Raw genomic sequence first — 25,817 nt, forward strand, 5'->3', positions numbered from 1 at the left:
GGACGGCCGCGCGGGACCTCGATGGAGCAGCTCCCGTCGGCCTCAACGATTTCCTGATCGGTGCAAGTCGGTTACAATAGTTCTCCTACTCGCTCGTAGCAAAAGAAACGAAAACGCAGCAACTCCTTTCAGCCGGTCCACTAATCCAGCTCGGCTCCTTAATTGATCCGGCCGGTACATGATTTGCCTACTATCATGTACTCTCGGTACATGTTTCAGAGACGTTACATCCGGCATACGTCTGGGCGTTCTGTACCTGCGTATCAATACAGCGCCTCCCTTTTACATGCATTTTCCACGCATCTTCAAATGAATGGTGTTTCTGACACACACAGTTCTCCATGCAACATGATTGGTCCAGAGAGGCAGGAGCATTTGGACTCGGGAGCCAAAACGCTAGCCCCCAGAAGAATCCATCTAGTTAAGTTTTACCTCTCCAGATCATGGTCCAACAACACAGTCATATCTCCACCTCTCCCAATGATTGGTACAAGCAGATGCAAAAAATACCTTTAAGCCTGATACACACAAAAAGATGAAATTAGGTTCAGATAGCGTTTTCAGATCCATTAATGACTGCAGTAAGAAGGTAGATGAATTAAGACCCATCTCGCCAAAAAGAAGCCCGGACCAGTCCGCATCGGCAGTTCACGGTCAAAATATTGATCACACGTTGCAGAGCTGCTGAATTTTTTTAAAAAAGAAATGAACAACATGCATGAAAATATATGCACTGTAGGGCTCAAGTAGCGTGAGATTTTTTTTACTGAATAAAGGATAAAATTAGGTTCAAATAGTGCTTTCAGATCCACTAACAGTGCAGAATAAAAGTAGATGCACTACTGGAATTTCAGGGAATCATGACGGTGAAACACTGTTGGGAATAAAGGGTAAACCAGTTCATATCGATGAATTAAGATCAATTTCCGGAAATTAAGATGATTGTCACACAAAAAAATCACCCTCACTATTTCCTTAGATTACAGTAGTGATGAATTAAGACCATCTAGCTCAAAACGTTGCTCGGATCGGACCAGTTCATATTGGCAATTCACAGTGAAAGGTTCGATCACACGTTATAGAGCTGCTGAATTTGGAAAAGAAACAAAAACGCTACATGCAAATATTTGCACAGTAACTATAAGAATAATGGGCAAGAGCTCAATGCAGTGTAAGAGCTTTTTTTTAATGGATGGCCTCTTTTCCTTCTGTGATTGTAACAATATATTAGATACATGAAATCACCAATTAGAAAGCAATGGTTATAGAGTTGCGTTTGTAGGAACAAAAATAAAATTATAGAAGAATGTTATAAGATGAAAAACAATATCAGGTTAAAGCGTTACAAATAATCAAATATAGAAGGTTTCAGATAAAAAGAAGAGGAAACACAGTATTCCAACGTAGGAATCATAAAGCAGTACATCTCACATTTTTTAATAAAAAATTGATGTGGCTCGGCAGGAACTTATGACATGCTGAATCGATTTGCTTATAACATTGTATACATAAGATCCATCCAGATCCAACTTAGCATCTACTAAGTGCTGAATAATACCTGCAATGCGTCATTTAACTCGGTCCAACATCGGATGCCAGCTGCGCATATTTTGGCCGGCACGCTGAATGCAGCACAACCATGGGAAGAATTAACTCGAGTCATTTTTTCTACAAAGGTATATCCTGTGATATACATGGGTTACAAAATACAGAAAAGGAAAGGTAGCATGCCAACTTGTGTCATGGTAAACGAAAGGCAAGAGGTGAATGCATTTATCTTTCTAGAATTTCTTGAACAACTTGCAGACTGTAAGAACAAATTAAAGTAAACAATATAGGATTAGAGGTGAGAAATACTAACAATGCATCAGAAAAAAGCGGTCAAATTGAATGAACGAGTGTACCTGTCCAGCAGCCATTGTCCCAATTGAAGTTCACACAGTTATTGACTTATTGTGACTTGTGAGTAGTCCCTGAATAAAATTCCCAAACAAACGAATACGGCAATCCCTGAAACAGATAATAGTTTGTCAGTTGGCTACCTAAATTTGGTGTAGATGGAATTACAGATGAGAAAGACGATGGTGGGTAAAATCAAAAGCGGCCCTAAGGCAAGGATTATTGGTGACGAACAATGGAAGGCTGAACGCGAGACAGAATGACCAGAGGAAGATGATTGCTTGCTGAACATATATAAGACAGAAGAAATCTGACAATAACTCTGAATTAATCACCATAATTGCAAGAGGCATAGAGTCGAAATTTCACCACCATGATTAGGCCGCCGCCGGTTTCAGTTTTTACATCATTACTAGCAAAATATGCCCGTGCGTTGCAACGGGAGAGATCACAAAAATAATACAGCGCGGCGTAAAAATACACACTATCTTAGTTAGTAGGCATTTGATGTGCTCCAAATAAATAAATAAAAGTCAGGAATGCCCGAAGAAATCTAAGATAACAACAACTCTTATCTCTTGTTTGTAGACAACTCACGGAACATAAAGTAAAAATATAGATATTTACTAAAAATTATAAAATTCATTAAACAATAAATATATGGGCAATTCGCAGTAAAATAGTATGTAAATAACATTACTAAGAACCAAAGCAGCTAAACTAAAAGCAAAAGAAATATTTTTTTTGGCAACTAAGGCAAGATCAAATATTGGACACTTACACTATAGGCAATTAAGATTTCAACCGGGGCATACCACACATTGTAAACACTACTCGATTATTTGTAGCTGCAACAAATAGGAGGTAATGAGCTACGTACCAGGTTGAATCTTCCTAGCCACGCATTCAAGGAATAAATCCATCACAATCATCATTACTCACAATGGCCAACATTTTCCGACCCAACACTACATAATTTACTATTCAATAAAATATGAACAAAAAATGGGATCGAAAATCCATTTAAAAGAGTGATCCAATATCCATGGCGAAATTTCCATCCAAGACACATATATTCGTCTGATTCGATTCAAAAAATATGCTCATGCATTGCAACCGAAGAGAAAAGATCTGTGACCCGGAGACATAACTACGCGCTGAAGTCAGGTGTGCCGCCACTGCCTCCTCTTCTCGCCGGTTCTCCGCCAGCGCTAGCAGTCCGAGGTGCCGCCATCCTAATTTCATTCTATCGATCATCCATTCCAACAACGGTGAAGCCGGCCTTTGCCGACAAATTACTAATATTGTATTTCATTTGTATAACCAATGTCAGTTAGCACTTTCAAGTAGAAATATTTGCAACGGTGGCAACGTAAAATCCCTCCGATCCATAAAAGAATGTCCAAGTTTAGTACAAATTTGATTAAATTTGTATTAAATCCCCAACTACGTAAGCTTCTTATCGAACTGTTTACGTAAAACTACACAAAAATACATTTTTAGAAACTGCACCTGTCTTCATCCGTAGCTCCACGTCTAGCTTGCATGTTAATCTGTTAGATACTGCGACAAGTTGGCTAAGTCACTCCCATTAACATAAGTATAGTCCAAATTGGGTGAGCGGGTGGGTTTATCTACTGTTCCATGTGTAGCTGGGGCTGACGATTCAGCAACTGCAGAGCCAACATCTGTGCTACCAAAATTAAAGAAAGCATCTACTTTCTGCACCTTTTGGATGTGCATCCCGAGTGTCAAATTTGTCCTCTTTCTTCATCAAATGTGAACCAATTTGAATTTGTAAAGGGATCTGCTCTTAAACGCACAACACGTTATCAATCAGTGTTATCACCAGATATTAACCAAATCAGAAGTGGGCCGTGATTGAGATGGGCTTAGCAAATATACGAGGAAATTATTCATGAATCGGCCTTGTATGAGGAGTTTGGACTAAATTGCCCGTGTATCTGTAAATATAGTAGGATACGTGTCGGTTAGGATTAAAAGGTAGAGTTTAGCTCGTACACGGTTGGGATTATTCCCACGTTAGAAAGTCTACGGACTATAAATATGTATCTAGGGTTATTGAGAAGGAAGACGAACACGTTCACAACAAACCAATCTAGGCGCATCGCCACCCCTTGTTTCGAGGGTTTCTTCCGGGTAAGCGCTATGCTGCCTACTCGTACTGAAGCCTTTTTGATGGCGAGCAACACCGTTATCATGGATATGTTAGGGTTAGCATCGGTACTTTCTCGATGTACTTGATTAGTCATGCTACTCCTAGATATCTAGCCACCCTTGTACCGATCTTAGGTGCAAGGGTGGCACCCTGCTTGGTCATTGTTTAGTAGATTCGATCCGTTACGATTGCACCTTGTTCTTCAAGGATTAGTTTAATATCTACATAGTTAGGCCTTATAAACGGGTTGAAGGATCCAGTAGCACGTAGGGTATAGTTTGCTAGTCCTAGAGAAGATGTTCCGGGAATCAACTCCACGTTGGTTTTTAGGCCTTATCTAGAGCTGGTTTATTATCACCTTTCATGTCTGCCAGGCTCAATTACGTGTAGGACGTTCCGGTTATGTGGTGAAAACCCTAGATCGTCGTAGATCGTTTTAACATAATGTTGATCAAGCAGGACCACCATGTTATCGTAGATCTCATACGAATCATGGGTGGATCGGCTCCTTGAGCCGATTCACAGGACAACCTGAGAGCCGATCGAGGCTCGTATTTAATGTTTACGTGTATGCCATGCAGGAAACTAGTCGAAGCAATCTATCACCTTCCTGACCAGGTATAGGTCAGGTGGTACGCCCTTGCACCAGCATCGGACGTGCGTGCCGGAGCTTTGCGGGCCGTCGCCCGAGGGACCAGGGCCCACAGCAGTCCTGGGAGCCTCCCGGCTCTTCGTGTTGCCCGTCGCTACTCGTCGGTGGGTTTTGGTGGTCAACACATTCTGGCACGCCCGATGGGACCTTCTTCTACAACAACTGCATCAACATCTGCATCAGAGATGGCGGAAGATCCGGTCACGTACGAAGAGCTGTCTGAGGAATACAAGAAGAAGTACGATGAGATCAAAGCTCTCTTCGAAACCGACCTCATCGGCTCTTTCCAGAGGACCCGCTCACACGGCATCAGGTGGAAAGGGTTCTCAGCTGAAGGCGCTCTCGATGGTGTGGATCTGTCTACTCCTTCAGAAGAACGCACCAGGTCTCTACGTCAGGAGGTTAATCACATGGTAGCGCATTCGCTACACCGCCATTCTGAGAGCCTGGTGAACGCTTTAGAGCGTGTCGCGCTGCGCGTGGTCCAGGAAATCATGAAGCATCAGTACTCTTCGTCAGGACCTGCCCTAGGGACTCACCAAGGAGAGAAACCGTTCCAGACCCGACCACCGCTGCCGTTCGCGCTAGCAGCACCAGAAGTGTCGAGTTCACCGGCATACGTCGTCTACAAGATCGGTGGCAATCCTAGTGATTACCAGTTCTTGTATGAACCGCCTAAGGAGATCCCGCACGGATACATGTGCACATATGTGCCAGACTGCAATAACTGGGCGCGCACGAACCAGGTTGCAACAGTAGGGATTTCTGGAACAGCAGGAGGGGTTTTTGGATCGGATCCCGAGAAGCAGGCGTGGCTAGCTAAGTATGCCACTCCGACAAATCATCAAAGCTCAACTCCTGCAGCTAGTACCGTGGATCAGATCAGTGCAATCTTGAGGGACCAATTCGGCATGGTGCCGAAGAGGAGGGCAATCAGCTACTCCAAGCCGTACCCCAACGAGTACGATTTGATCCCACTACCACCCAAATATCGGCTCCCTGAATTCTCCAAGTTTAGTGGATCGGAAAGCTCTAGTTCAGTTGAGCATGTGAGCCGATATTTGGCGCAGTTGGGCATGATCTCAGCATCAGACCCATTACGTGTGAGGTTTTTCGCGCAGTCTCTCACAGGATCGGCTTTCGGGTGGTACACCTCGCTGCCACCAGATTCAATCCAGACTTGGAAGCAAATGGAAGAACAGTTCCACATGCAATATCACTCAGAAAGTTCCGAGGCTGGCATTGCCGATCTAGCACAAGTACGACAGAAGCACGGAGAAACGGTATCTGAATACATTCAGCGCTTCAGGGCCGTCAGGAACCGATGCTATTCGGCTCGCATGAATGAAAAAGAGGCAGTCGATCTGGCAGTGGTGGGTCTCGCATCACCGATCAAGGATATGGCTTCCCAAGCAGAGTACACTTCACTGGCGCATATGGTTCAGAAACTATCATTATATGAACAGCGCCACCCAGAGTTGTACCAGGACAAGTTCAAGCGCGCGGTAGTCTTGGTGGAGACACAGGAAGATGAAGACTCTGCGGGAGAGCAGGAGGTAGCCGTGGCTGAATGGGCTCGGGGGGCAAACCCCGTGTCCTGCAAATGGGTTAAACCACAAGGTCCTGCGAAAGGGTTCGACTTCGACGTAAGCAAAGCTGAGCAGATTTTCGACCTCTTACTCAAGGAGAAGCAGCTGAAGTTACCCGAAGGCCATAAAATCCCTACGGTGCAAGAGATGAACGGAAGGCCATACTGCAAGTGGCATAACACGTTCACCCATACCACCAGCGACTGCAGGGTGTGGCGTCAACAGATCCAAATGGCGATAGAACAAGGCCGTCTAATCTTCAGCCAGTATGCCATGAAAGTTGACACGCACCCCTTCCCTGCCGTTAACATGGTGGAGTGCACTTACCCTGGGAGGTGTCAGCCAGGTTTCTCGTTCAACATCAACATGGTAGGACCTGTGTACCACCCTGGTAAGGACAAAGGCGAGAGCAGCCGCTCTCGTGGCAAGGAAAAAGAGGAGGCCGTTCCACCTGACCGGCCCCAACGTAGTGACAAGCGCTACATCACAGAGGAGCAAGTGAGGAACGTGCGATACCAGCGACCTCTCTCTGAGCACCTCCTCAACAAATATGAGCGTCAGTATGACCAGCGCCGGCGATACGACAGCGACGACGAAAAAGATCGTCGGTCTAGCGTGGATCACAATAAATATCGTCGGTACGATCGAGACGATGAAAGATATGAGCGCCGCATCAAGGAAAAGTCAAGAGAGCAAGACGACGTTGACAGACACTGGGATTGTCCTTTCTTCAAGCATTGCTGGGATTCAGGGATGAGCCGATTGCCTACAATCGGCAACTGCCCAGAGTGTAGACAGAAAAAGAGGGACACAGGAGACGTGTCAGTGTTCAAGCGTCTAGGGCCTCTCCCATCTCGGAACAAGCAAGCTGAGTCCTCTCGGGTGGAAGATCTCGAGGAGTTAGAAGATGACGATGAAGAAGAAGATAGATACCACCGGCCAAGGTGGTGCCCTGATGGACTCAGCCATTCTCAGAAGCGTAGGGTTCAGCGACTACGTAGCGTAGAGGAAGCCGAGAGACGATACCTGCACGCGTTAAGGAAAGCGCGGCCTGATCTGGCCGCGAAAATTCAGCAAACTCTGGATGAGGAGGGTCGTCCACAGAAGAAAGAGTGGCGCCCCAAACAAAAGAAAGCCGATGATGAGACATCGGCTGGCACGAACATGGTGTTCATTCTTCCATCGGAGTTTTGTGCTCCAGAAATAGAAGAGGCACCTATAGCACGGCCAGTTATCTTTGAGAAGCCACGAGAAAGGAGCTACAGGCATATGAAGGCCCTGTACTTGAGAGGTTATATCAACGGGCAGCCTGTCAATAAGATGCTGGTTGACACGGGAGCAGCAGTCAATATAATGCCATACTCCATGCTACGTTGTTTGGGACGTTCTAGCGCAGACCTGATCAAAACCAACGTCACATTGAACGACTTCAACGGCCAAGCATCAGAAACACAAGGCGTCCTGAACGTGGATTTAACTGTAGGCCGAAAGACCATCCCTACGTCATTCTTCATCGTCGACAGTAAAAGCACCTACGCTGTCCTGCTAGGGAGAGATTGGATCCACGCTAACTGCTGCATTCCGTCCACGATGCACCAATGCTTGATACAGTGGGATGGAGATGAAGTGGAGGTCGTCCATGCAGATGATTCAGCCGAAATCTCAACGGCTGGCATGAACATTTGGGAAGCGGGAGGCCAAGAGCCACTCTCCGGGATCAATCTGGACGACTGCGAGTTCATCGACGTGACAAAAAACGGGGTGAGGCTAGTCTTATCCACCGGCCTGACAGTATAGCAAGAGTAAAGGCAACGGACATACGTGGCAAGGCCGATCCCTGCGATCGGCCCCAAAAAATAAAAGGTGGTGATCTCATCTCAAGCATGTCACGTAGTCACAGTAAAGCACGAACAAGATGTAAACCTTCCTTGAGCAATGCAATGAAAATGGGGGCCGATTCCAGCAATCGGCCCATACTATCCTCGCCATACGTTTTGCCAGTGTTTAACATCGATCTGGCAGGCGACGGAAAGCTAGGGTATGGGTTTACATCGGCTGATGAGCTAGAAGAGGTTGACATTGGTCCTGGGGATAAGCCACGACCAACTTTTATCAGCAAAAAGCTAGATCCACATCTCAGGAGCCAGATGATAGCTCTGTTGAAAGAATACCCGGATTGCTTTGCATGGGATTACACAGAGATGCCTGGGTTAGACAGGAGCATCATTGAGCATCGGCTCCCTCTCAAGAAAGGATTTCGGCCGTTCCAGCAACGTGCACGTCAAATGAAGGCCGATATCCTAGAAGAAGTCAAGAAGGAGGTCGAGAAAATGTTGACCGCCGGTTTCATCAGGCCGTGCAGGTACGCTGAATGGATTTCCAATATAGTGCCTGTGCAGAAAAAGGATGGCCGATGGCGTGTTGCCATAGATTTTCGAGATCTCAATAGAGCCACTCCAAAGGATGAATATCCCATGCCGGTAGCAGAGACATTGGTCAATGCAGCTGCTGGTCATAAGGTCTTAAGTTTCATGGATGGCAACGCCGGCTACAATCAGATTTTCATGGCTCCAGAAGATATACACAAGACTGCATTCAGAGTACCAGGTTCAGTGGGCTTGTTTGAATATGTAGTCATGACGTTTGGACTAAAGAATGCCGGTGCAACATACCAAAGAGCCATGAATTACATCTTTCATGATCTAATCGGCAAATTGGTGGAAATCTACATTGATGATGTGGTGGTCAAGTCTGTCTCCGTAGAAGGACACTTGGAGGATTTGTGACGCATCCTGGACCGGACCAGAAAATTCGGGCTAAGAATGAATCCAAAGAAGTGTGCCTTTGGGGTGACTGCCGATCAGTTCTTGGGTTTCTTGGTTCATGAATGGGGAATCGAGATCGGCTTGAAAAGCCAGGAGGCAGTACGTACCATGCAACCACCTACCACGAAGAAGGAACTCCAATGCCTCATCGGCAAAATCAACTTCATCCGAAGATTTATCTCCAATCTGTCGGGACGAATTGAGCCGTTTATGGGATTGGTGAAAATTAAGTCTGATGACGAGTTTCACTGGGGGGCAGAGCAGCAGCAAGCGTTCGACGAGATTAAGGAGTATCTATCGACATCGCCTGTGCTGGTTCCGCCTCAGCAAGACAGACCGTTCTACATTTACTTATCGGTAGCTGACACTTCCATCGCGTCAGTGGTGGTGCAACTGTATGAGGGTCTGGAAAATGTGGCTTTCTACCTCAGCAGGAGGATGTTGGATGCAGAGACGAGGTATCCTGAGATCGAGAAGTTGTGCCTCTGTTTGTTTTTCACCTGCACCAAGCTTCGTCACATCTTTCTGACGGCAGAAATCATCATCATATGCAAATCAGACGTTATCAAACATATGTTGTCGGCCCCTGTTTTAAAAGGCCGACTTGGTAAATGGATGTTTGCATTGTCGGAGTTTGATCTCCGGTATCAGCTGATGCGTGTGGTTGGCACGTCCGTTGGGAACCCCAAGAGGAAGGTGTGATGCGCACAGCGGCAAGTTTCCCTCAGTAAGAAACCAAGGTTTAATCGGACCAGTAGGAGTCAAGAAGCACGTTGAAGGTTGATGGCGGCGAGATGTAGTGCGGCGCAACACCAGTGATTCCGGCGCCAACGTGGAACCTGCACAACACAACCAAAGTACTTTGCCCCAACGAAACAGTGAGGTTGTCAATCTCACCGGCTTGCTGTAACAAAGAGTTAACCGTATTGTGTGGAAGATGATTGTTTGCAGAAACAAGAGAACAAGTATTGCAGTAGATTGTATTTCAGTAAAGAGAATTGGACCGGGGTCCACAGTTCACTAGAGGTGTCTCTCCCATAAGACGAACAGCATGTTGGGTGAACAAATTACAGTTGGGCAATTGACAAATAAAGAGAGCATGACCATGCACATACATATCATGATGAGTATAGTGAGATTTAATTGGGCATTACGACAAAGTACATAGACCGTCATCCAACTGCATCTATGCCTAAAAAGTCCACCTTCAGGTTATCATCCAAACCCCCTCCAGTATTAAGTTGCAAACAACAGACAATTGCATTAAGTATGGTGCGTAATGTAACTAGTGACTACATCCTTGAACATAGCACTAATGTTTTATCCCTAGTGGCAACAGCACAACACAACCTTAGAACTTTCTCACATCCTTTGTCCCCGGTGTCAATGCGGGCATGAACCCACTATCGAGCATAAGTACTCCTCTTGGAGTTACAAGCATCTACTTGGCCAGAGCATCTACTAGTAACGGAGAGCATGCAAGATCATAAACAACACATAGCATAACTTTGATAATCAACATAACAAGTATTCTCTATTCATCGGATCCCAACAAACGCAACATATAGAATTACAGATAGATGATCTTGATCATGTTAGGCAGCTCACAAGATCCGACAATGATAGCACAATGGGGAGAAGACAACCATCTAGCTACTGCTATGGACCCATAGTCCAGGGGTAGACTACTCACACATCACACCGGAGGCGACCATGGCGGCGTAGAGTCCTCCGGGAGATGATTCCCCTCTCCGGCCGGGTGCCGGAGGCGATCTCCTGGATCCCGAGATGGGATCGGCGGCGGCGGCGTCTCCGGAAGGTTTTCCGTATCGTGGCTCTCGGTCGGGGGTTTCGTCACGGAGACTTTTTATAGGCGGAAGGGCAGGTCAAGAGGCGGCACGGGGCCCCACACCACGGGGCCGCGCGGCCAAGGGGGGCCGCGCCGCCTAGGGTGTGGCCCCTCCGTGGCCCCTCTTCGTCTCTCCTTCGGACTTCCGGGAAGCTTCGTGAGAAAATAGGCCCCTGGGCTTTGATTTCGTCCAATTCCGAGAATATTTCCTTACTAGGATTTCTGAAACCAAAAACAAGTAAAAACAAGAATCGCACTTCGGCATCTTGTTAATAGGTTAGTTCCAGAAAATGAAAGAATATGACATAAAGTGTGAATAAAACATGTAGATAACATCAATAATGTGTCATTGAACATAAGAAATTATCGATAAGTCGTATACGTATCAGCATCCCTGCTTAGTTCTGCTCGTCAGAGCAGGTAAAACGATAACACGGATAATTTCGGAGTGACATGCCATCATAATCTTGATCATACTATTTGTAAAGCATATGTAGTGAATGCAGCGATCGAAACAATGTATATGACATGAGTAAACAAGTGAATCATATAGCAAAGACTTTTCATGAATAGCACTTCAAGACAAGCATCAATAAGTCTTGCATAAGAGTTAACTCATAAAGCAATAATTCAAAGTAAAGGCATTGAAGCAACATAAAAGAAGATTAAGTTTCAGCGGTTGCTTTCAACTTGTAACATGTATATCTCATGGATATTGTCAACATAGAGTAATATAATAAGTGCAATAAGCAAGTATGTAGGAATCAATGCACAGTTCACACAAGTGTTTGCTTCTTGAGGTGGAGAGAGATAGGTGAACTGACTCAACATTGAAAGTAAAAGAATGGTCCTCCATAGAGGAAAAGCATCGATTGCTATATTTGTGCTAGAGCTTTGATTTTGAAAACATGAAACAATTTTGTCAACGGTAGTAATAAAGCATATGCATCATGTAAATTATATCTTATAAGTTGCAAGCCTCATGCATAGTGTACTAATAGTGCCCGCACCTTGTCCTAATTAGCTTGGACTACCGGATCATCACAATGCATTGTTTTTACCAAGTGTCACAAAGGGGTACCTCTATGCCGCTTTGTACAAAGGTCTAAGGAGAAAGCTCGCATTGGATTTCTCGCTATTGATTATTCTTCAACTTAGACATCCATACCGGGACAACATAGACAACAGATAATGGACTCCTCTTTTATGCATAAGCATATACCAACAATTAATAATTTTCTCATTTGAGATTTGAGGATTGTTGTCCAAAACTGAAACTTCCACCATGGAGCATGGCTTTAGTTAGCGGCCCAATGTTCTTCTCTAACATATGCATGCTTAACCATATGGTGGTAGATCTCTCTTACTTCAGACAAGACGGACATGCATAGCAACTCACATGAAATTCAACAATGAAAAGTTGATGGCGTCCCCCTGAACATGGTTATCGCACAACAAGCAACTTAATAAGAGATAAAGTGCATAATTACATATTCAATACCACAATAGTTTTTAAGCTATTTGTCCCATGAGCTATATATTGCAAAGGTGAATGATGGAATTTTAAAGGTAGCACTCAAGCAATTTACTTTGGAATGGCGGAAAATACCATGTAGTAGGTAGGTATGGTGGACACAAATGGCATAGTGGTTGGCTCAAGTATTTTGGATGCATGAGAAGTATTCCCTCTCGATACAAGGTTTAGGCTAGCAAGGCTTATTTGAAACAAACACAAGGATGAACCGGTGCAGCAAAACTCACATAAAAGACATATTGAAAACATTATAAGACTCTACACCGTCTTCCTTGTTGTTCAAACTCAATACTAGAAATTATCTAGACCTTAGAGAAACCAAATATGCAAACCAAATTTTAGCATGCTCTATGTATTTCTTCATTAATGGGTGCAAAGCATATGATGCAAGAGCTTAATCATGAGCACAACAATTGCCAAGTATCACATTACCCAAGACATTTATAGCAATTACTACATGTATCATTTTCCAATTCCAACCATATAACAATTTAACGAAGGAGAAACTTCGCCATGAATACTATGAGTAGAAACCAAGGACATACTTGTCCATATGCTACAGCGGAGCGTGTCTCTCTCCCATAAAGTGAATGCTAGGATCCATTTTATTCAAACAACACAAAAAACAAAAACAAACCGACGCTCCAAGAAAAAGCACATAAGATGTGATGGAATAAAAATATAGTTTCGGGGAGGAACCTGATAATGTTGTCGATGAAGAAGGGGATGCCTTGGGCATCCCCAAGCTTAGACGCTTGAGTCTTCTTAGAATATGCAGGGGTGAACCACCGGGTGCATCCCCAAGCTTAGAGCTTTCACTCTCCTTGATCATGTTGCATCATACTCCTCTCTTGATCCTTGAAAACTTCCTCCACACCAAACTCGAAACAACTCATTAGAGGGTTAGTGCACAATATAAATTGACATATTCAGAGGTGACACAATCATTCTTAACACTTCTGGACATTTCATAATGCTACTGGACATTAATGGATCAAAGAAATTCATCCAACATAGCGAAAGAGGCAATGCGAAATAAAAGGCAGAATCTGTCAAAACAGAACAGTTCGTATTGACGAATTTTAAAATGGCACCAGACTTGCTCAAATGAAAATGCTCAAATTGAATGAAAGTTGCGTACATATCTGAGGATCATGCACGTAAATTGGCGTAATTTTCTGAGCTACCTACAGGGAGGTGGACTCAGATTCGTGACAGCAAAGAAATCTGGAACTGTGCAGTAATCCAAATCTAGTACTTACTTTTCTATCAACGGCTTAACTTGGCACAACAAAACACAAAACTAAGATAAGGAGAGGTTGCTACAGTAGTAAACAACTTCCAAGACACAAAATAAAAACAAAGTACTGTAGGTAAAAACATGGGTTGTCTCCCATAAGCGCTTTTCTTTAACGCCTTTCAGCTAGGCGCAGAAAGTGTGTATCAAGTATTATCAAGAGACGAAGTGTCAACATTACCTTGGGCTTTACCCTTACCTTTCTTATTGTTTTTCTTTCCCTTTGGTTTAGGAAATGTATGAGTTTCCCCCGGTATAGAGGTGAATTTCAGAGTGCCTTCTCCAACATCAATGACTGCTCCCAATAGTTTCAAAGCAGGATCTTCCGAGTGTGAGTTTTCCTGTTTCAACAACAAGATAATCAATGGATATTGTTCTTCCAAGAATGGTTGTATGCACACCTGCGGCTATTCCTTTAGGAATTATAGTAGAGTTATCAATGAGAGTTATTTCTTCTCCTCCTTCCTCGACTCCCCAAAGTTTCAAATATTTATAAATACTTTCAGGCATAAGGCAAAATTCATACATAATATCACGGAGGGCGTGGAGAGTTCGATCACCGATGACAATTTTAACAGCAGGATCCCACATTGAGAGTTTAGAGTTCACTAAGACTTGTTCAAGACGATTACGAACATGGCAATAATTATCATTCAAGCGAGATGTACTTATCTCGAGATTATTTAATCTACTATAAATGCTAGTGAGGACTGAATCAAAGTTATTAGCTGAATCATGTGATGCAACCAACTTCTTTATGGCATTAAAAGCTTGATCCCCATTGCAATGAAGGAAATCTCCTCCCACTAAAGTATCCAAAGCATATCTATAGCGAACCATAAGACCAAAATAAAAATTACTGAGGAGCAAACTTAGAGTCATTTGAGGTTCAGTTTTACGATAAGAAGTAAAAATTCTAGACCAAGCATCCTTAAAACTCTCCTCATCCCCTTGTTTAAAAGTGAAGACTAATTCTTCAGGCGAAGAAGTAACAGGTTCAGAGCTAGACATGGTAACAAAAGTAACTAATTTTTTTTTGTATTTTAATATAGAGTGCAAGACAATAAAGCAAACTAGATAAAGTAAATGCAAGTAAACTAATTTTTTTGTGTTTTTGATATAGCAAACAAGATAGCAAATAAAGTAAAACTAGCAACTAATTTTTTTTGTATTTTGATTTAGTGCAGCAAACAAAGTAGTAAATAAAACTAAGCAAGACAAAAACAAAGTAAAGAGATTGAGAAGTGGAGACTCCCCTTGCAGCGTGTCTTGATCTCCCGGCAACGGCGCCGAAATTTGCTTGATGCGTGTGGTTGGCACGTCCGTTGGGAACCCCAAGAGGAAGGTGTGATGCGCACAGCGGCAAGTTTCCCTCGAAGAAACCAAGGTTTAATCGGACCAGTAGGAGTCAAGAAGCATGTTGAAGGTTGATGGCGGCGAGATGTAGTGCGGCGCAACACCAGTGATTCCGGCGCCAACGTGGAACCTGCACAACACAACCAAAGTACTTTGCCCCAACGAAACAGTGAGGTTGTCAATCTCACCGGCTTGCTGTAACAAAGAGTTAACCGTATTGTGTGGAAGATGATTGTTTGCAGAAAACAGTAGAACAAGTATTGCAAGAGATTGTATTTCAAGAAAGAGAATTGGACCGGGGTCCACAGTTCACTAGAGGTGTCTCTCCCATAAGACGAACAGCATGTTGGGTGAACAAATTACAGTTGGGCAATTGACAAATAAAGAGAGCATGACCATGCACATACATATCATGATGAGTATAGTGAGATTTAATTGGGCATTACGACAAAGTACATAGACCGTCATCCAACCGCATCTATGCCTAAAAAGTCCACCTTCAAAGTTATCATCCGAACCCCTCCAGTATTAAGTTGCAAACAACAGGACAATTGCATTAAGTATGGTGCGTAATGTAACTAGTGACTACATCCTTGAACATAGCACTAATGTTTTATCCCTAGTGGCAACAAAGACAACACAACCTTAGAACTTTCTCACATCGTCCCGGTGTCAATGCGAGCATGAACCCACTATCGAGCATAAGTACTCCCTCTTGGAGTTACAAGCATCTACTTGGCCAGAGCATCTACTAGTAACGGAGAGCATGCAAGATCATAAACAACACATAGCATAACTTTGATAATCAACATAACAAGTATTCTCTATTCATCGGATCCCAACAAACGCAACATATAGAATTACAGATAGATGATCTTGATCATGTTAGGCAGCTCACAAGATCCGACAATGATAGCACAATGGGGAGAAGACAACCATCTAGCTACTGCTATGGACCCATAGTCCAGGGGTAGACTACTCACACATCACACCGGAGGCGACCATGGCGGCGTAGAGTCCTCCGGGAGATGATTCCCCTCTCCGGCAAGGTGCCGGAGGCGATCTCCTGGATCCCCGAGATGGGATCGGCGGCGGCGGCGTCTGCGGAAGGTTTTCCGTATCGTGGCTCTCGATGCGGGGGTTTCGTCACGGAGACTTTTTATAGGCGGAAGGGCAGGTCAAGAGGCGGCACGGGGGCCCCACACCACGTGGCCGCGCGGCCGAGGGGGCCGCGCCGCCTAGGGTGTGGCCCCTCCGTGGCCCCTCTTCGTCTCTCCTTCGGACTTCGGAAGCTTCGTGAGAAAATAGGCCCCTGGGCTTTGATTTCGTCCAATTCCGAGAATATTTCCTTACTAGGATTTCTGAAACCAAAAGCAGCGAAAACAAGAATCGGCACTTCGGCATCTTGTTAATAGGTTAGTTCCAGAAAATGCACGAATATGACATAAAGTGTGCATAAAACATGTAGATAACATCAATAATGTGGCATGGAACATAAGAAATTATCGATACGTCGGAGACGTATCATCAGCCTGCGAAAGCAGTCAAGGGACAAGCGTTGGCCGATCTCATTGCTGAACGAATCAATACTAATATAGCAGCACTATCTGTACGTGCATGGGCTATGTTCTTCGATGGATCGGCTTGTGACGATGGTTGTGGCATCGGCATTCTGCTCGTGTCACCTCGGGGGGCAACATATTCCTTCTCCATCAGGTTATCTACCCCTTGTACCAACAATGTCGCTGAGTATGAGGCAATACGCAAGGGAATGGAGTTGCTTTTAGAAGCCGGGGCAGAAGCGGTGGAACTTTTTGGAGACTCTAAGTTGGTGATTTCCCAGCTCACGGACGAATACAAGTGCGAGAGTGAGTCACTCTTCCCATTATGGATGGAATGCCGAGAGCTGATGTCACAATTTCGGTACATCAACTTTAATTGGGTCCCAAGATCTCAAAATACCGAGGCCAACGATCTCGCACAAATGGCGTCAGGTTACAAGGACATACCAGACGGGTCAGAAGTTCAGGTGCAGTTCCTGGAAAAGGACGACCGGAGAGCCGATATCTTCAATTACTTGAAGGATCCGGCTCGGGGGGCACCTAAACGGATAAGGTACAAGGCCATGAAATATGTCCTTATAGGAGATGACATGTTCTACAGGACGTTAGAAGGGTTACTGCTCAAATGCCTGGGACCAACCGAGTCTAATCGGCTCTTACATGAGGTGCATGAAGGCGCCTGTGGAACTCACCAATCGGCTCATAAGATGAAGTGGCTGATTAGGTGATCAGGGTTTTACTGGCCCACCATGCTCGAGGACTGCTTTAGGTACTATAAAGGGTGTCAAGCGTGTCAGATGTTTGGGAAAATTCAGATGGTGGTAAAATCCATCCTGCATCAAGTAAAGGCCATGAGTGGATTTTGGCCATTACAGATTACTTCACTAAATGGGTGGATGCCGTTCCTATGAAGAAGGTAAAATCGGAAGATGTTATCAATTTTGTGAAAGAACATGTCATTCATAGATTCGGGATTCCCCAGACTATCACGACCGATGGAGGATCGGTCTTCATTTCTAAGGAATTCAGAAAGTTCTGCGATGACATGGGGATTAAGCTGATCCGATCGTCTCCATACTATGCTCAAGCCAACGGGCAAGCTGAAGCGTCCAACCAGAGCCTTATCAAGCTGATTAAGAGGAAAGTTGACGAGAACCCTAGGCGTTGGCACGAAGTATTGTCAGAAGCTTTGTGGGCCTACCGCATGTCATGCCATGGAGCTATAAAAACTTCACCATACCAGCTGGTCTATGGGCAGGAAGCCGTATTGCCTTGGGAAATTACGGCTGGATCGAGACGTGTTACGTTTCAGAATGATCTAACATCTGAAGAATATGCAGCCCTGATGAGTGATACCATTGAGGATTCAACAGAACTCAGACTTTGGTCGTTGGAGAAGATTAAGGAATACAAAGCCAAGGTAGCCCGTGCATACAATAAGAAGGTGAGACCAAAGGAGTTTCAGGTTGGTGATCTAGTATGGGAAGCTGTGTTGCCATTAGGGACTAAGGATAAAGAATATGGTAAATGGTCTCCTAATTGGCACGGCCCGTACAAGGTCGACCAGGTTTTGAAGGGCAATGCATACATGCTCGAGCAGCTGGACGGTGTTAAATTCCCAGTAGCTGTCAATGGTCAACATCTCAAGAAATATTTCCCAAGTATGTGGGATGACGGACAGTGAAGTATGGGGGCCGATGCATAAAATCGGAAAGTAAATTTTTTTTATATACAAATCACAGCCGATGCACAGACATCGACTTTAGAAATATGATACCAGTACAGCCGATGCACAGACATCGACTTCACAAAAAAAAATTATAAAAAAAAGGGAAGCCGATGCATAGCCATCGACTCTAGAGGAACAAGCTCAATTGAGCAGTTAACAGATTATTTTCAGGCCAAAGACCGTGGCATTGGGATGATTCTCCCATTGGATTCGCTGAGGAGTTGAATCTGTGCGTTTGAAATCTAAGGTCGGCATGGACACGGATTGAACCTGTTTGGACGGCAATTTGGGGAATCTGATTTTATTCTCTCAAACGAAGGTTGCAAGTTACTGTGCAAATAGGCAACTGATCTGGCCTTAATCACGATTCATGGAAAAGGCCGATGCACTGCCATCGGCTCTTTGCGCGTTGACTTACTCTGGCAATCGGCAAAATTAAGGTGAAACAACATCAACATAGGAACATTTTCTTCATTAATGGAAGAGATTTCTTACAAAGAAAGAGCCGATTGCTCGAGGGAGGAAGAACAAAAGAAAGGTCTATTGACCAATCTACTACTACTACTAGACCTATACTAGTAAGTGCTACTCTACGGGCCGTTGCTGCCCTCGTCGTCGCCGTCGGAGCTGTCGTCGGCGCTGCTGCCGGCGAGCTCCTCGTCGCTGCTCCCGTAGCCCTCATTGGGAGCCTCCTCCTCGTCGTCGTCGTTGTCGTCGTCGTCATCATCCGATCTGGCACGGAAGCGCTTCGCCGGCGGATAGTCCTCGAGGGAGTCATCGTCCTCCTCTTCTTCCTCCTCCTCGGAGGAGGTGTAGTCGTCCCAGGAGAACGAGTCATCCTTGCTCTTCGCCTCCAGTTCCCCATCGGCAAGGAACTGGAGGTCATCGTCTCCGCTGGTCAAGGACTTGTCGTCCTCAGACCAGACGGAGGAGTCGTGGTCCTCCTCGTCCCATTCCTCTGGGGCGCGCTCGTCGTACGCCGCCATCAAATCCCACTCCGGCGTGGGTTCGCGGGAGGAGGAAGATGAGGAAGAGAAGGATTGGGAAGAAAGATCCGACGAGGCAGAGGAGGAGGAAGAGGAAGACATTGCTACAGGAGATGGGGTTTTTTTGGTGCCGATGGCTAGAACAGAGCAAGGGGATGAAGAGGCGAACTGTTCGGCACGGTTAAATAAAGGAGATATAGTGGAAATTTAATGCCACAGCAGTTTCCGAGGAAGTGGTGCCAAAGAAAAAAGCTGTCAAAGTCACGCGGAGAAGTTGAGAAGGCAAGGCATCATGATGAAGGATACTGCGACGGTTCTGCTCTGCCACGACATGACCCGACGAAGAAAAAGCAGAGTGGTTTTGGAATTATCATTACCAAAACCAGGGGGGCATGTGTTATCACCAGATTTTAACCAAATCAGAAGTGGGCCGTGATTGAGATGGGCTTAGCAAATATACGAGGAAATTATTCATGAATCGGCCTTGTATGAGGAGTTTGGGCTAAATTGCCCGTGTATCTGTAAATATAGTAGGATACGTGTCGGTTAGGATTAAAAGGTAGAGTTTAGCTCGTACACGGTTGGGATTATTCCCACGTTAGAAAGTCTACGGACTATAAATATGTATCTAGGGTTATTGAGAAGGAAGACGAACACGTTCACAACAAACCAATCTAGGCGCATCGCCACCCCTTGTTTCGAGGGTTTCTTCCGGGTAAGCGCTATGCTGCTATCTTGCGATCTAGGCAGAATCTTGTTTATCTGTTGTTCATGTGTTGCTCGTACTGAAGCCTTTTTGATGGCGAGCAACACCGTTATCATGGATATGTTAGGGTTAGCATCGGTACTTTCTCGATGTACTTGATTAGTCATGCTACTCCTAGATATCTAGCCACCCTTGTACCGATCTTAGGTGCAAGGGTGGCACCCTGCTTAGTCATTGTTTAGTAGATTCGATCCATTACGATTGCACATTGTTCTTCAAGGATTAGTTTAATATCTACATAGTTAGGTCTTATAAACGGGCTGAAGGATCCAGTAGCACGTAGGGTATAGTTTGCTAGTCCTAGAGAAGATGTTCCGGGAATCAACTTCACGCTGGTTTTTAGGCCTTATCTAGAGCTGGTTTATTATCACCTTTCGTGTCTGCCAGGCTCAATTACGTGTAGGACGTTCCGGTTATGTGGTGAAAACCCTAGATCGTCGTAGATCGTTTTAACATAATGTTGATCAAGCAGGACCACCATGTTATCGTAGATCTCATACGAATCATGGGTGGATCGGCTCCTTGAGCCGATTCACAGGACAACCTGAGAGCCGATCGAGGCTCGTATTTAATGTTTACGTGTATGCCATGCATGAAACTAGTCGAAGCAATCCATCACCTTCCTGACCAGGTATAGGTCAGGTGGCACGCCCTTGCACCAGCATCGGACGTGAGTGCCGGAGCTTTGCGGGTCGTCGCCCGAGGGACCAGGGCCCACAGCAGTCCTGGGAGCCTCCCGGCTCTTCGTGTTGCCCGTGCTACTCGTCGGTGGGTTTTGGTGATCAACAATCAGTTACCTCATACAGCGAAAAAGATCAATGATGGTGCAGTACGATGATGCCCAGACCTCGCCATGGTTGTGTTCGATGAAGCGGGGAGGCAGTGGCGACTGGATACAGTGGTCGGCGGCTGCAAGCTTCCTGGCGGTAAAAGGGATGCGCAACAGCGACCGTTGGCAGGATTTTGAGTCGCGTCTGCAGAGACAGCTCTAACGTGTCGATCTTTCAGGTCCGTAGCATGAGATCCAAGGTCGCTGGGGCTTTTCGATATGTAACGCTCCACGCGCCCTACTTGATCTAGCCATCCCTCACCGCCTCGCATGGAGACCTTGGATCCTGCACTTGGGTGCGACTCCGTCGACCACCCTATCTCCATTAATCCCGGCCAAGTGGTGTGCCTGTTCCTGGCGCCGCCCAGGCTTGTCAAGAAACAGCTCCTCATGTTGATTTGTATGTCGACAGACCGGCATATATATGAGCGTTTATTAAGCAATCGTACGTGTAGGTCGACCCAGACTTTTTTGGAGGAAGACCCCAGAGACCCGATCTGATACGCAAGATAGGATCATACCTGATACGGTAGGTGCGGGACGACGGAAACATTGGACGGACGAAATAAACTGACCAAACCGAACGGACCGAACCACGGAAACGCTTTTCCCTTTATTATTAGGTATAGATTACGCCGCCGCCGGCACGAACGGAAGGGGATACGTCGCTCTTATGGTGGGTCGGGTCCACAGGAGAATTGAAGAATCCCAAGCCCTCACAGGGAACCCACTACGCTGCTTGCGTGCAATCCGCACCGCGGCGGCGCTGTTGCCGGAGAAGAATGGAAGGATCTGGGTGAGCTCTTCTAAATCAACGTGAAACAGAGGGAGGTAGACAACAGCAGGCATACAACGTTGTTTGTCTCCGTTCGCTGCATCTTTGCTGACACGGATCCATTGGGGAGCAGAGCATCGATGAGGCAACCTGCAGGCGGAGGAGGAATGGCATCGCGGCCAGGGGGAGAGGAAGGGAGGACTACCTAGGGGAACATTTGTTTCACCGGAAGAAAGCTGAGGAGAATAGTAGAAAAGTCGAATCGGTCAGGCCCATATCAACGTTTGGCGGCCCAGTTGACCAGAAGGGGTGTAACTCGGTTCCCGGAGTAGCAGCCCAATAATGATCTGCTGGCCTGTTTAACGCGACCGACGAAGTAAAAACAATGTTAGTGGTTGTTCGGGAATCCTGGATTGATCTCGAACGTCGGAATGAGCTGATCCGATGGTCTAGGAAGTCAAATCGCTGTGAGGGCTCCTAGCTGGTTGAGTTATACTGTTAACTAATGTGTTATTGTTCCTTCTTTTGACAGAAACAAAGGTTATGTCTGGCCTGCAATATGATGAATTTAATACCAATTACAGAGTGATGGTGACGTACAAGTTTAATCTGATACTGGATTGTTGTAATTTTTTCAGTTTATACTAGCATGTAGGGTCCTCAAGATGTCTAGCTCTTCGAACCATATCAGATCTTGAAGGTAAAGGCTCCTTACACTTTGATGATAAACTTTTAATTTGATCTCCCAGTTTACCAAATCTTGAACTCTATATTTATGTTAGGCCAAAATACTCCCTGTAAATATAGCTCCCTTTGTTTACAGCGGGAGGGATTGAATCCAAACCTCTAAGAGTTACAAGAATATTAATCTTTAGGAGTTGATCCAGTGATACAAATAATTTGTAATTATCCTAATTACTAAATAGAGTAATGTTGTTGTGATCCTTGCATTGCATTCTCAGAGCTTTGCCGGTGCGCACCTCGCCGTGTGGGCCACCGTAGTACTTTGTAGGGACGGCTTCTACCGCTCGCCAGAAAATAGGTCCGTGTGGGCCTTGGAGCCGTCCATTGACTGTGGACGTGGCTCACGTGGGCGGTTGTCGGTCACTACCGGAGGAAAATGACAGGTAAACGCCGACGAGTCCTCTCCTCTCTCCCCTTCTCTGGCTCTGTCCGCCCGTCTCCCCTTTCTCCGTCGATGGCGGCTGGAACGACGAGCGCTCGCGGCGGTGGGGAATGGCGTGCGCTCACGGCGGCAGCGGGGAAAGGCGAGCTTAGCCGCCTCCCAGCCCCTGTCTCCACAAGCTTCCCTCAGCGCGATTTTGGCGTACCCTAGATTCATGAGCTACCAAAACTGCTCATCCCCTCTCCCCTCTTTCTCCCTCCTCTTCTTTGTCCGTCGGTGGTGGTGGAGACCGGCATGCATTCTTATTCAGCTCCTCTTCACCGGTTCATCCTCAGACCTATTTTTCGATTCATTATTTTTAGATCTGGGTGCCCGTCTTCCATCTCACATCCCCTCTCTCAGTCTCTTTCTCTCCTTACAGCAGCGTAGCAGGAGGCAAGATTGCGAGGACGGCGATGACCGAGTGGACCATGGGAACGGCGGTGGTTCACCATGGAGAACGGCCGAGGGAGTGACCGTGGCGGCCCTACGCGACAGCGGCCGGAAGGGTTCCACCAGCGAGCAACCTAGTGGCGGAGGGATTGACCGTGGCAGTTGGACGCGGAAGCGAGCGGCTGTCAGGGTGGAACGGCAGTGGCGAGCGGTGGTGCTGACGCCGCTGCATCGAATAAGAATTGCAGAGGTACTACCATCACTCCAGCTCTATCTGTCTCTCTGGTGCAGACGTTCCCTCGCATGCGCTCGCACGCATCTTGCTGACGAAGACGGGCAACTCTCTTGCTGTTTCTCTTTCTCCTTTCATTGTTATTTGGTTAACCCCTTTTTCTATCTTTCTGCAGCAAGGAGTGGCAATACAGGAGCAGTCACCTTCAGCAGCAGGTGGCCACGGGAAGACGGACAACAGGTCGGCTAAGCGCGCATGTAAATCGCCTGGCAGCACCATGGTCGTGGAAGAGCGATGGCCCTGGTCTAGAAGGTGCTGACCGTGAGGGTGAGTCTCCTTTCTTATGCCAGTCTCTCTCTACAGTTCGTTTCAATTCAAAAAAAATTGGCAGCGTTAGTCGATTGGTTGGTGTGGGTAGCCCTGGCCTCCAGCACCTAGGTGCGGTGGTAGGCTATGTCTTGACCTCGAGCCAGGCTTGCGTTGGAGAGGTCCTCACCATCAGGCCCCTCCGCAGACGTCGACTAGGGATGCCTCCTAGGTATGCCTGCCTCCATCGGCAGCTTATCTCTTTTGATGGTTCAGCTCAGTACCTGACATGATCAGCTCTGCCAAGCTCATATGCGCCTCACCATCAACAATTTCCCCCACACATTGTCTTCCAAATACATGTTTGAAGTGAGAAAAATGTGTACCATTTTTCTTGCTATATTGTATCATGAAAGAATCATCACTATTTGCAGCAATACACGCCCTATGATTTCTTTCTCATGTCTGTTCGTGGAGGCACATGGTAGGTAGTTTGATTTGTTGCGCCTTTGCTTGCTAGCTTAATTTTTCTTTTGTCAATTGCTAGCTTGGGTCGCTGCTGCTTAGTCTGCTTCTTTTGTGTGCATACCACAGCATCGACCACATCCTAGGCTCCTAGCACAATTCTCAACAATTTAATTGGACATGCATCTCCTGCTACCGCTACATCTATGAAGGTCTCATCAATATCAGATATGTATATGTGCACTCTCTGCCCGGTTCTGTAATTCAACTAAACTGTAAGCCAGGTTGATTTTGGCTGCTTTCAGGTTATTATTTCCTGTATTATGACTTATTTTAAGATTCTGCCAAATGCCTAGGTTTATTTCAAGATTATGACTTTTAGCTGTAAAATTATTTCATGTATTATGACTTATTTCAAGATTTTGCCAAAAACCATTGGACAAAAACAACAACTGCACCTAGGCTTATAGGAAATTACTTGCTCCGCTCACTTCATCTCACACTAAATCTTTTACAGCTGCCCTAATTTACCCCTTCAATTCGTATTTTATATCTATGTTTTATCGTTATTTTGAGTCCAAAAGTAGTATTTTTTATCCTTGATTACTATGTAAAAATTAGAATAAGAAACCTGCTTGCCGAGGTGCAATTGATTTCCATTTTTCTGAAGACCCCCATCCCCATGGCTTATGATGGTTAATAATTGTGTTCAGCCTGTAGTGTTCAGAGTTATACTGAAATATGGCTGTTTGTACCTTCTGGCCGTCTCCAATGTTTTGAACATTTCATTGTATATAGTCATACCTATGGACTACTTCCTTTTTCCCAAAAAGCATCCACCTTTGATTTTTGGTGAAGATACTAAGCAAAACAATAGCCAGCGGTTTATGTGTTTGATTACTTAATAATTGTTTGGCTCACTGTATGTATTTCCATTAATTACTTGCATGTTGTGGAAGTCATTTGGAACTGAAATTGGAATGTTGTTTATTTAGATATATGGTGTGCCCCTTGCTGCATACTTTCTATTCTGCACATAACGGAATGGTTCATGTCTGAATTTCATCCTATTGTCTCCTATGAGCATATGAATTTTTAAACCAAAAAACTTTGATTACCAATTGGTTTATGTTATGGTGGTTTCTTTACTTGTTTTTGCATGTTCGGCCAAATTTGGTAGTGTCATAAAGAAGATACAATGTCTCAACAAAAACGGTGGTCTTTATTTTTTCTTAGTGTTACCATACATAACATATCCAATGAAACATATTTCAGATTGCAACAAATTTTTGTTCTGCGTTACAAAGTAAGAACATAAAAAATCTGTATGAGAGTTTGATAATACCTCGGGAAATATTATTATATGTATCTACTTACAAAGTTGTCTTATTGAATGATACCATGAAGGCATGTCCGCATTTGTGTTTCC

At 45.4% G+C, this 25,817-nt stretch overlaps 1 long non-coding RNA gene across 2 annotated transcripts; it reads left to right on the forward strand.

Annotated features, from left to right (window-relative positions):
- The first annotated feature begins 22,960 nt into the window (after window positions 1-22,960).
- Window positions 22,961-25,327, forward strand: LOC127333395 (uncharacterized). Of its 2 annotated transcripts, XR_007871113.1 has the most exons (4): window positions 22,961-23,276; window positions 23,375-23,635; window positions 23,793-23,944; window positions 24,518-25,327. It is a non-coding gene; the product is annotated as an uncharacterized lncRNA (long non-coding RNA). The 2 variants fall into 2 exon arrangements; XR_011751986.1 differs by having other exon boundaries at window positions 23,793-25,327.
- Window positions 25,328-25,817: the final 490 nt, after the last annotated feature.

The sequence above is a fragment of the Lolium perenne genome, chromosome 2 (genome assembly GCF_019359855.2).
Source record: "Lolium perenne isolate Kyuss_39 chromosome 2, Kyuss_2.0, whole genome shotgun sequence".
In the NCBI taxonomy this organism is placed as follows: domain Eukaryota; kingdom Viridiplantae; phylum Streptophyta; class Magnoliopsida; order Poales; family Poaceae; genus Lolium; species Lolium perenne.